Genomic DNA, 10,884 nt, shown 5'->3' on the forward strand with positions numbered 1-10,884 from the left:
CTCTAAAGGCCTCAGCTTAGGTGTGTCTCAGGTGACACCTTTGAAGTGGACACCCTTGTTCTGCTCCTGCTGGGAAAAAGCTGGCTGGAGAAGAACTCTTTTTGTTTTCTTCCTTCTTGCAAAAAAAAAAAAAAAAAGAGGAGTTTTTTTGTCTTGTTTTAGTTCTGAAGGAGACAGAACCTGAGATTCTGGGGGGGAGTGATCCAGGTCCAGGTGGGACACATCAGAAGAAGGGACTGACATGGACAGCTGTCACCCCACAGGTGACTCTAGGCAGAGGCTCACTTGCCTTCCTCCCTTGCTGTTTGGGGAGAAATTCCAGCCTGGTTCTGAGAAACCTTCCCAACAAAACAGTGCTGATGTGAAAAAACTCCCTTGGAGTGTTTGGTTTGCAGTGGAAGGATCTGTCTGTTCTCCAGCTGACTCCTGTGTTTCAGACCCGAGCGTGGATCTGCAGAGCCAGTTCCTGTTTTCAGTTTTCTGCTCAGCAATAACCTTTCTTTAATTAAAGTCTCACCCCTTGCAGGAGGGCAAGAAAAGCCTCAAACATGAGGAGACTTGTGCCGAGATCTCAAGCGCTGGCAGCTCCGAGCTGGAATTTCTAGTGGGGGAGCACAACAGTGGGAGCACAATGTGGCCTTGCTAGAAAGAGGGAAAACAGCCATTTATGGCTGACAAGTGTGGACAGACGCCAAGGAAGGGCTCTCCTGGGCTCTGGAGCAGGCAGGCTCAGGGCTGGCAGTTATTCTTAGCTGCTTTGTGTGACCAAGAGGCCTCCGGCTGCCTGGTCTCTGTGAAAGCTGCTCCCCTCAGGAGCACTCCTGAGAAGAGGGAGTGGAAGGCTGGAATTTGAGACCCTTTTAAGGTCTGTTTACTCTTCCAGCCTCCGCAGATTTCAAGGGCATGTGCAGGAGGCCAATCTGAACTGGTTATCTCGGGGAGAGCTGCAGGCACAGGAGGGAGTGGAGATCCCAGGAGCCCTGTCAGCCACGACTAATGGGGCACATGGGAATGTTTCCCTGCTCCACTGGGCCATTTCCATCCCCAGTGTTCATGATCCAGGCTGAGAAATGCCCCTCTGCAGGGACCAGAAGAAAACAGTCCTGGGCTCTGTGTTTTCTTCTGGCTGTTGCTCCAGGGAAGCTGGAAGGCGATTTTCCCCTCCCTTCCCCTCCTGTGCCATGTTTGCTGCGGGGAGACCTTCCCAGCATCCATCCTCTTTCTGGCAGGAGCTGCCTACAGCAACATTCCCAGCTCCTTCCCCTCATTGGCAATGCACCTTTCCAGGCTCACAAGTCTCCAGGTGCTTCCAGAACGGGAAGTGAACCTCCCTGTGCAGCAGGAAACTGAGGAGCTGGAGCAAACCAGCCCTGACACAGGAGCCCATCGGTACTGGAGCTCCTGGGAGTGTGTGACTGGGTGGTTTGGAATCTCAGTTTTGGGGAGACATCCCACTTCAACCTCTGGCTCCTTCACAAACCACTGGCCTGCCCCAGGCAGGGCGTTCTGCTCTCCTGGGACTCAGTTGACCTCCTGGGAATCGGAGGGGGAGAAACAGCATCTGACTTTGTGGGCTGGTTTTGGGGGTAGCTGGGTTGAGGACACTTCATGTGTGCAGGCCTTGGGGTGCCCTGTGCAGGTCAGGGGGAGCTGCTGAGCCCTCTGTGTCCAGCCAGGACGGGGCTGGCTGGGAAGGGAAGCAGCAGGACACATCCTGCTCGAGCAAAGGGGCTTAGTCCCTGCCTGGCACCTCTGTCCCTGTGCCCTGTCTCTGCCCACAGACCCAACTGTGCTTTCCCAGCTGTCAGGAAGGTTTCTCCAGAGCCCTGTGTGTAATTCCCTCGGCCTGAGGGAATTACAGGAAGGGAAGGGAAAAGTGAGTTATTGTCCTCACTGTTTTTTCCAATCCTTTTGTTTTCTAAGGAATGTGGCTGCAAATCCCTGCTGCCAAAGGCTCTGGAGAGTCCTGCTGTGACGACAGGCCCTCCCTGGGGCTGCTGTGCCCAACAGGGAGCTGTGCCAGCCACGATGTTGTTTCTTCTGCAGCCGGGGAGCTCCTCCCCTTGTGATACAGCTCACCCCCCCTTGCACCCAGAGCCTTCTGCTCTCCTTTGCACAGCCTTTTCCTGGTGGGGAACAGTGTCCATAGGCTGGATTTCCAGTTGTTCTTGGCACAGCTGAGCCACCCTGTTTGTGTCTCGGTGCCTGCTCAAATTCCAGAGGTGCCGAGAGATCCCAGACGGCTTCGCTGCCCTCCCCGTGGAGACAGGGACAGAGCTGTCTGGGGTGGGAGTGGGACTGTCCCTGCCACTGCTGCTGGGTGGGGAGGGGCAGGGCTGGGGTATAACTGGGCTCCCCAAAGCACTAATTACAGTGTGAGACAGTGGTGCAGGACAACCACTCCAAGGATTTTTTGGGAACGCTGCTCAGCAGCAGTGGATGGAGCAGCCTGGGCTGGTCCCTCGTGGTCACCTCTGCCCTTGCAATGTCCTTGGGGCCATCACATCCCTGGCACACCTCAGGGCAGCCTCCTGGGGACTACTGCCAGGATACTGAAGTTATGTTTAGCTCAAGCAGGTTTAAGTGTCCCTGGTTCGTTCCCAACCTGCTTCCACTTGGAGCTCTTGGGTTTTTGTAAAGTGAGACCAAAGTCCTGAGCAGACATTGAGCAACAGATCAAACCCTTGGACAGGCACCAAGATCTGACCTGAAAATGGCTCAGGAATCCAGCTCCCACCTCCTCCCCTCAGCTGTACACAGATAAAATCATGACTCTCTTCATTTCCTGAGTGGAAAAATGCCCCCAGAGCCTCTGCCAAAGCCTTGCCTGTTGCTCGAATGCCAAAATATGAAGGGGGAGCTTATGAGCTGCTCCTGTGAGTAACAGACGTGGCTCTAACCCGAAATTTGGGGTCCAAACGCAGCTGAACTCTGTGTGCAATCCAGACCCAGGCTCTTGAGTACATGAGCCCTACTTGAACAGCTCCCACCCCCAGCAGTGCAGGGCCAGCTCCAGCTCCGAGCCCACGTCCCAGCTCCGCTCGGCCTCCCGGGCTTTCTTGAGTAACAGAACGTTCTGTGGGACTTCGCAACAGGCAGGGTGGAGAAAACCACATCTGCTTCCTCCTTGGAGGCTGCCAGCCAGACAGACAGAGACGTGTGAAGGCTGATACTGAGCCTGCCCGTGCTCTGCTGCTCAGCTGGCCCTCGGTGTTCCCTGCGGAGCAGCCGGGCTGTGGTTTGGGAGAACACGCCGGCCGGGGGGGACTCGTGGATGGTGGGGAGGTTTGCAAAGCCCCGGAGGGTGAGTCCCTGTGGGACACCCTGCCCCTGCCTGCCCCTGCCTCCCCCTGCCCAGGTGCAGCACCCCACCAAAACCAATTAGCCACCTTTGCCAGGGAGGGCGAGGAACCCTTGGGAACAGCCTGGAGCAGTCCTGCAAGAGTCCACCTGCTACCCAGGAGGTATCTCTCCAAGCTGGGATCAGCTTGGGAAAAGGCACCACCCAGACCTAAGCTCTGGCAGGGTGTTGCTCTGCTTTATCTGGGCCTCTTTGTGCCCTAATTGCTGTTTGCAGGGACTGGGATCTTTGCTGGGCCCTGGGAAGCAATGGCCTCTTTCATATTTGTGGGTGTAGCCTGAGAAGCACCCCAAGGACCTTCTCCCACCGTCCCTGCTCTCCCACGCTGGGGCCTGGGCCAGCAGCAGCTCTCGCTGGCTGGAGCACAGAAGTCCACCCTGGACTTGCAGTCTGGGCACAGGAGAGGGGTGGATTGGGCAGAGCTTTAGCTGTAGATTATTCCTGACATAATCCAGGCTGGGCAGTTGAGCTGCAGACTAAGAAGTGGGCTGGTGGGGAGGGAGAGGAGGGGAAGCCGGATCCATCTGGCCAGATCCACAGTCTGGGAGGGGAATGAGATCTGGAGCCAGCCCTGACCAGGTCAGCGTGCCATGAACTAGAGCAGGCCCAGATCTGAAGCTCTAAACCTACTTGTCTTCTCTTCTGCTAAGCAGCACCTGCTACACCAAGTCTTTGAAGTCTGCTGGGACTGACTGGATCCCTTCAGCCTGGTGGGAAAGCACAGAACTTCCCAGAAAGGTCCCGTTTTCTGGTTGACACTGTGTCACACAAAACCCTGGAGCAAAGGGCTCCGTGGTGGCAGCTCAGGTCTGTGGTGCCTCAATGGAAATCGCTTTAATCTGTGACCGTCTCCTGCTCTTCCCCTCCGAACTGGGGGTAAATAACCTGCTTTTCACAGCCTTTCAGAAAACACATTCAAGCCCAGCAGAGACTCGGGGTGGCTCTGAACAGGGTCAGTAAATTCACTTACCAGCTGCTCCAGCCACAGAGCCTTTGGTGCTCCTGCCCTTGTTTTTGTGCCGGTGATTGGGGTTGCCATGGAGCTGCACCAACGTTCCCCTGGGTTAATGCTTTATAAGCAATAAACGCAGATTTCGGCAATGTGCTGCCTTGGCAGCTCCTCACAGCCTGGCTGAGCTGGAGTTTGGCAGCCAAGTCACATTCTCACCACCTAAAAAAAAAAATTCCCGTCCTGTGGTTTCAGCCAGAGGGGTTCGTTGGTTTGGGGTTTTTTTTTAACTTCTTGTTTCTAAGAAAAGAAAAAAAATCCCTTTTTCGTAGCACGGCTGCGTGTCAGTGAAGTGTGAAATCCCTAAATATATCCCTCCCTCCAGCCTCCCTTAGAAGGAAAGGTGTGAGAGAGACCCAAGGAGGAAGGTTTGCCCGAAAAACACTGGGAAAGGGGAGGAATGCTGGCCCCTTATCCCATTATCCCAGCGGGCAGCAGCACCGGCACAGCTCCCTGTGTCCTGCCTGGGCTTTGTGGCGTGGAACAAGACACGGCATCTCTGTCCTGGAAACAAGACCTGGCATCTCTCAGGCTCAGTTTTCGGCCGTGCTGGCTGTGCCTCTCCCACATCAGACCCCAAACCCCCTCGAGGATGGTTTTCCGTGGGTGCCTTTGCGGCGCTGAGGAGGATTTGTCCCGAGTTATCCCTGGGTTTGCCACCACAGTTAGTGCTGGGTTCACCTGTTCCCAGGTGTGTGTGTGGGGGGGAAATGGTGTTTTGACTGGAGTCAGGATTTATTCAGGGAGTTTCCAGAGGGGAAAGAGCAGGGATAGGTGGCCACACCCCAGGGTGCTGCGATAAGGGACAATTAGCAGGGGCAATGGCCTCTGCGGCCCAGCTGTGTCTCACACGTGCTGTTTACCCTGGGCTGGAGCAGGGCTGGGGGAAGATGTTATCGCCAAGGGCTGCTGAAGGGCAGAGGGGTGGAGCAGGACCAGGGGGTGTCCAGGGCACGTCTCACTGCAGTGCCTTATCCTGGAGCTCTGCTGCTCCTCGTTTCCGAGACAGAACCAGGGCTCTGGACTCGTTTTATCTCATGAACCAACAAGCCTGACCCAGGCTTCACAGCTGACAGCTTTCCCTGGCCCTGACTGTGCAAACACCTCCATCCCCACCATGCCCCAGGTCCCCTGGCCCTGTGCCAGGGTCCCCTTTCTACCCCCTCACAGGGACAGAGGTGGGTGGAGGCTGTCGCATCCTGCAGAGAGGACGTGGAAAAAAAACAATAACCCAATGCAAAGAACAGGAAACCACCTCAGAAATCAGCGTGAGGTCAAATCCACACCTTCCCCACCGAGGCGGCTTCGTGAGGAGCCAAAGTCTGAGGCTTCATCTCTGCTTGATGATATTGAGCTTTGAACAAACGTCCTCTTGAACCATCAACGTGGTCCAGCAGAAATCTGGCGAGACCAAGGAGAAAAGCCCTGTGGCAGCTGGAGCTCAGCACCAGTGGAAAACTAGGTCCAAAGTCCTAAGGAGTGTGAAGGAAAGCAACGCTTTCTGCTGTTACTCCCTTGAGTACAGCAATGTTTGCTTCCCAAAATACCTCTGAACAGATATGACAGGGTCAGATAGGTTGTTTTCCATGAGGGAACAAGGCGGGCAGCAAGGGAAGTGGAACAGAGGGAGGGTGTTCTGTGAAAGAGGGCTCTGAGGAACACCGTGGTCCCTCGCTGCAGCCCTGGGCTTGGGCTGCAAAAGCCACTGTGTGCAAATGCTGTGGGGAAATCCAGCTCCCATCCACACAGAAGCAGAGGGGAGTATTTGAAGGTCCTTGGTAGGACAAATGGAACTGCCTGGACATGCCCAAAACGTGTCCTGACATGTCCCGTCCGCACATCCCGAGGTCCCAGGAGTGGGATCCGGTTACAGGCGACAAAGAGCAAACAAAGGGTCGAGCTGACAAAAGACATCCAGGCACCAGAATAGGTGACGAGGTGCTGAGCAGAGCCCAGTGCCCTGGAGCCAGGGGGGAGATAAGCTTTGAGGAGCCTGGTCTGCCTGACCTTGGTCTGGAGTGCCGGGAATGGGGACGTGCTGGAGAACATGGGCTGAGGGAGCAGCTCGTGGGTTAAAGGGGGTTTGTTTCCTGCCCCTGCCCTCCCTCTCCCCCCAGTCGCATTTCACACGGTTCAGTCACGGCCTTATTTCACAACTGTGTGTTTTGAAAGGACTTATTAGCTATAAGTGTAGGCTGGGCTTTAGAGTCTTGCTTTATTGTTTACCCTGCCTGCTAGGCCTGTTTCTGGGGTCAGACCCGGGTTACCAATTACAGCTGTGATTAAACATATTAGCCCAGCTTACCCCTGGGCTTTTTTCCCCTTAAATTCCCAGTGATTGTGCTTAACTGGTGTTAGCAACCAGGTGGCTGCTGGCACTGCAGGCACAGTTGTCTGTGCCTCCTCCGGCACAGCCACGTAATGAGATTTGAGCCGGCCCAATACATCTATTATTTTTACAGTTCTGGACTGTTCCCAGAGGTTCCCCCCCCACCTTAACTTAAAGAAAGCCAGCCCTTGGCTCCTCAAATCTCCACAGATAACCTCCAAACCCTTCCCAAAGGCTGGGGGGACTGGGAGGGACCTGGCTGGGGGAAGTGACAGCTCGTTTAGCGATCTGGGGGACATGTCTGACGAGGAGGATTTGGATGTTAAGTCTTGATTCTGTGGAACTATTTTCCTGCCGGTAACAGGGGGTGCAGACTCCCACTGTGGCCGTGTGACAGCTCTGATGGTGTTCCAGGACGGCTTGAAATTGGGGTTTGTGTCTCATGCCTTATAAACTTGAGCCCAGCAGAATTAAGGGTGTCGTCACCCCCAGAAAAGCATAACGAGCCCGAGTGCAGCGTGGGAACTGTTGCCTTTTAGGTGAACATAAAACACCACGAGTTGCTGACTTGCAAAGCCTCAGTCCCCGTGAGCAGCCTGGGCTGTCCCTGCCGAGTTTTAACCCTTGATTGAAAGCCAAATGTTCCCCTTTTATTGTAAAATTTCCAGCTCGACTGGTTTTGAGCCTCATTTGGATAAACAGGCCCAGAGTGTTTGAAAGCCTATCCGAACTCCTGATTCCTGTCAAACCAGTTACAGACCCAGCCTGGCCAATCGCTGGGGAGAAGTTTATTGGGTTTGGGTTGTTTTTTTTAAGTTGAAATCTAAATGCTCTCAGCCATTTCCAGCTAAACACAGGGCGGAAACTAATCCAGCCAGAACAGCATTAAACCCAGCTCTAACTTCTCTTCTTAAAATGAATTTTATTTTCTAATTGTTTGTTTGCTCTGTAACTCCTCAAAGCAGTTTGAAAGCGTGCATTAAGCCTCATGCCCTGTCTTTAAGACTGCAGCCTTGTAACAGGGCCAGAAATTATGAGCACATAACCCGCTTAGAGGTCCTTGAGCTCCACAGGAAATCTCCTATTGGAAGGGCTTAGCAGAGACAATCAGATTTGGGAGCCCAGGGCCTGTGTCCCACCAGATGAACACACACCAGACAAAGGCCCTGAGCTGGGCACTGGGAGCCTGTGGAAAGGTGGTGACTAAGGATAAATGGAAGATCTGAATTTGGAGAATGGTGCCACCACTTACTCCATCCCTGGCAGAGCAGGGGGGACCAGGGGAACCTGCCGGCCCAGGGTGGCTCATCAGCAGCACTTAATGAGCACAGTTACCCCTAATGGCAAATAAATAGCCCTGGCTATGAGTGCTATTCTTGGCAGGCTGGAGGACAGACTTGCTACAACTACTGTCCAGTGACTCAGGACTGGTTGATACCATCCAAGTATTCCTTTTGGATGGGAGAAACCAGCCCTTCTCCCCGTTCCCAGCTGGTCTGGTTGGATGGCGAGCTCAGCCCAGGCCTCTCCCGTGGGTTTGGGAGAGCCAAAAAAAAACAAGAAATAAAAGTTGAGGGTTTATTTTCGCCGTGGCTTTTCCTGCTGTCTTTGCACAAAGGCATCTCCCCCGGGATGGTTCCCCTGCTCCCCGGGTTTGTGCTGACGGTGGCTGTGCCCACGCGCTGGGAGCGTGGCTGGCTCACAGCACAGGTGTGTTTAAAGCACTGGGGCTCTGCGTGGACAGGCTGGGGCTGGGTGTTTATCCAGCCTCATCCAGGGGCCTCTGGCTGCAGGATAACCAACCCCCTGCAGCGTGCTGGGCTCCGGGTTTCACAGGCCCCCACGGGCTCTTTCATGTGTGTTGCTGACTTAAGGGGAAAAAAAAAAAAAAAGTCCTTAGACTTTAATCCTTGGGTTTATTTCAAAGCTTACAAAGGCAAATCTGGTTTATAGCAAGAGATTTGCTTGATTTCTTCTGCTCTGTGGATGAATGGAGTGGCAGATGGAGCAGGGAGGGGAGGACTCCGGGAACCCTTGGCTCTATCTCCTTGCGAGCTTGACCCCACCCTGTGCCTGCTGCACTCGCCTTCGAGCTGCACAGAGCACGAAACGGGGTCAGCACAGAGCCCTGCTTGGCCAGGATCTGTTATATCCACCTCTTCTATGACTTCAAAAGCCATTTTCTTCCTCTGAGCTCTGGCTCAATGGTCACACTTTGCTGCACAGCCACCGGCTCGTCCCATGGGTGTGACACCCTGTGTGCAGTGTGTGCACCCAGGAGTGACAGGGGGGTGAGTAAAACGAGCTGCAGACTGCAAGCAAAAGGCCTCAAAAAATCCTATTAGACCCTGGAGCCATGGGAAACAATTGGAGTTTGAGAGCTGTGTGAAGAGGTGCTGGAAAGGCTCCCATCCTCTCTGTGACATCCCCCCTTTGGAGGGGCACGGGTGGGTGATGCTCTCACTGCCCCTTGCCAAGCGTGGTGCCCACATAGGACAGGACCCCGAGGGGCTCAGGGAGAGCTCCACTGATGTGGGATGTGCTGGGGCTGAGCAGCCCCAGGCTCATCCTTATCAGGGAGCACCTGATAAGTGACAGGAGCAGCACTGTGGGAACGCTGCTCCACGGGCACAGGCAAATCCACAGGAGCTCCTTCCCTGCCCCATCTGCTCCAGCTGCACCCACTGCTTGAGGAGATGCCAAATGAGGCCCCAGCCACGGGAGGAGAAAGAGATCTCACTGGGGATCACATCAGAGCTGTGGCTTCAGATCCTCCCCCGGTGCACGCTGAGGAGGCATCTGGGGCTGGGAGACAATGGCCTGGAACAATCCCGGTCCTCTGCCAGGGAATATTCATTCACAGTCCCGTCCTGGTTTGATACTAACTCTCTCATGGTTGATCAAAGCAAAGGCAAGCAAAGAGCTTGGCCTCCCACTGTTCTTTAGCTCCGGGCCAGTTTCAGCAGGAGCTGGGCCAGTGTTTCTGCTGGGCAGCGTGGCTGGGCAGCTGGGCCAGCTGGGCCAGCTCCCGGCATTGTCGTGGCTTTAAGGTGCTCCTTCATCTCCCACAGCATCAGGGCTTGTGCTGCTTCTGCTCTCCCCTCCTGCTGGGCTGGAGGAGGCACCCGAGGACGTTCTGCTTCGTGCCTGCCTTGGCTTGTTCTCCCTGCTCCGTGATGGGACACGTCCTCCTGCGTCCCGCTCTTCCTCCAGCCTGGCTTTCGGCTGGCAGGAGGCACCAAGTCCCGGGGTGTCTGTCCTCACCCCTCACCCCAAACCCTCCTCAGGCAGCAAGAGGTGGTCATGGCAGTGCTCTCCCTCATCCCCCTCACCTGCCTGGGACAGTGCAGGCAATGGCAAGTTCTCCCTGCACTCCTCAGGGATCTCTGGAAAGGGTTTGGACTTGTCTGGGAGACAAGGATCTGTGAGTGTGTATTGGGGAAGGAAATTTGGTGATGGAAACATTGCTGGGGAGAAAAGACCCCCTGTAGGGGGGTTTCTCTAGGGTCACAAAGGGCACCTGGGCTGCTCTGGCATCTGGAGGAGTGTTTTGGAAGGGAGACCTTAGAGCCTCTTCAAAGGGGCTCCAAGAGAGCTGGAGAGGGGCTTGGGACAAGGACCTGGAGTGACAGGACAAGGGGGGATGGCTTCAAAATGACAGAAAATAGTCCTAGATTGGATATTAGGGAAAACTTCTTTACTGTGAGGGTGGTGAGGCACTGGAATGGATTTCCCAGAGAAGCTGTGGCTGCCCCATCCCTGGAAGCGTCCAAGGCCAGGACAGGCCTTGGAGCAACCTGGTCTAGTGGAGGGTGTCCCTGCTCAGGGCAGGGGGGTTGGAACGAAATGATCTTTAGTGTCCGTTCCAACCCCTCCGATGACTCGATGATTCCACTGCTCGGGGCGGCTCTGCCGTGGGTGACTGCCAAGGAGCCGCAATCCCGCGACCCCCGGAGCGCACGGGGGCCGTGCCGCGGGTCGAGGGTGGAGTGTGTCCCTGTCCCGTCCCTGTCCCGTCCCTGTCCCGTCCTTGTCCCTGTCCCGTCCCTGTCCCTGTCCCGTCCTTGTCCCTGTCCCGTCCTTGTCCCTTGTCCCCCCCGGGTCACCCCGAACCTGCCCCGTAACCGCCCCCCCCCCGCGCTGTGACGTCACCGCTCCTCTCGCGCTGAGCTCACGCGCTATTAG

Source organism: Manacus candei, unplaced genomic scaffold (assembly GCF_025592945.1).
Source record: "Manacus candei isolate 608988 ecotype Guabito, Panama unplaced genomic scaffold, ASM2559294v1 h1tg000073l, whole genome shotgun sequence".
NCBI classification, from domain to species: Eukaryota; Metazoa; Chordata; class Aves; order Passeriformes; family Pipridae; genus Manacus; species Manacus candei.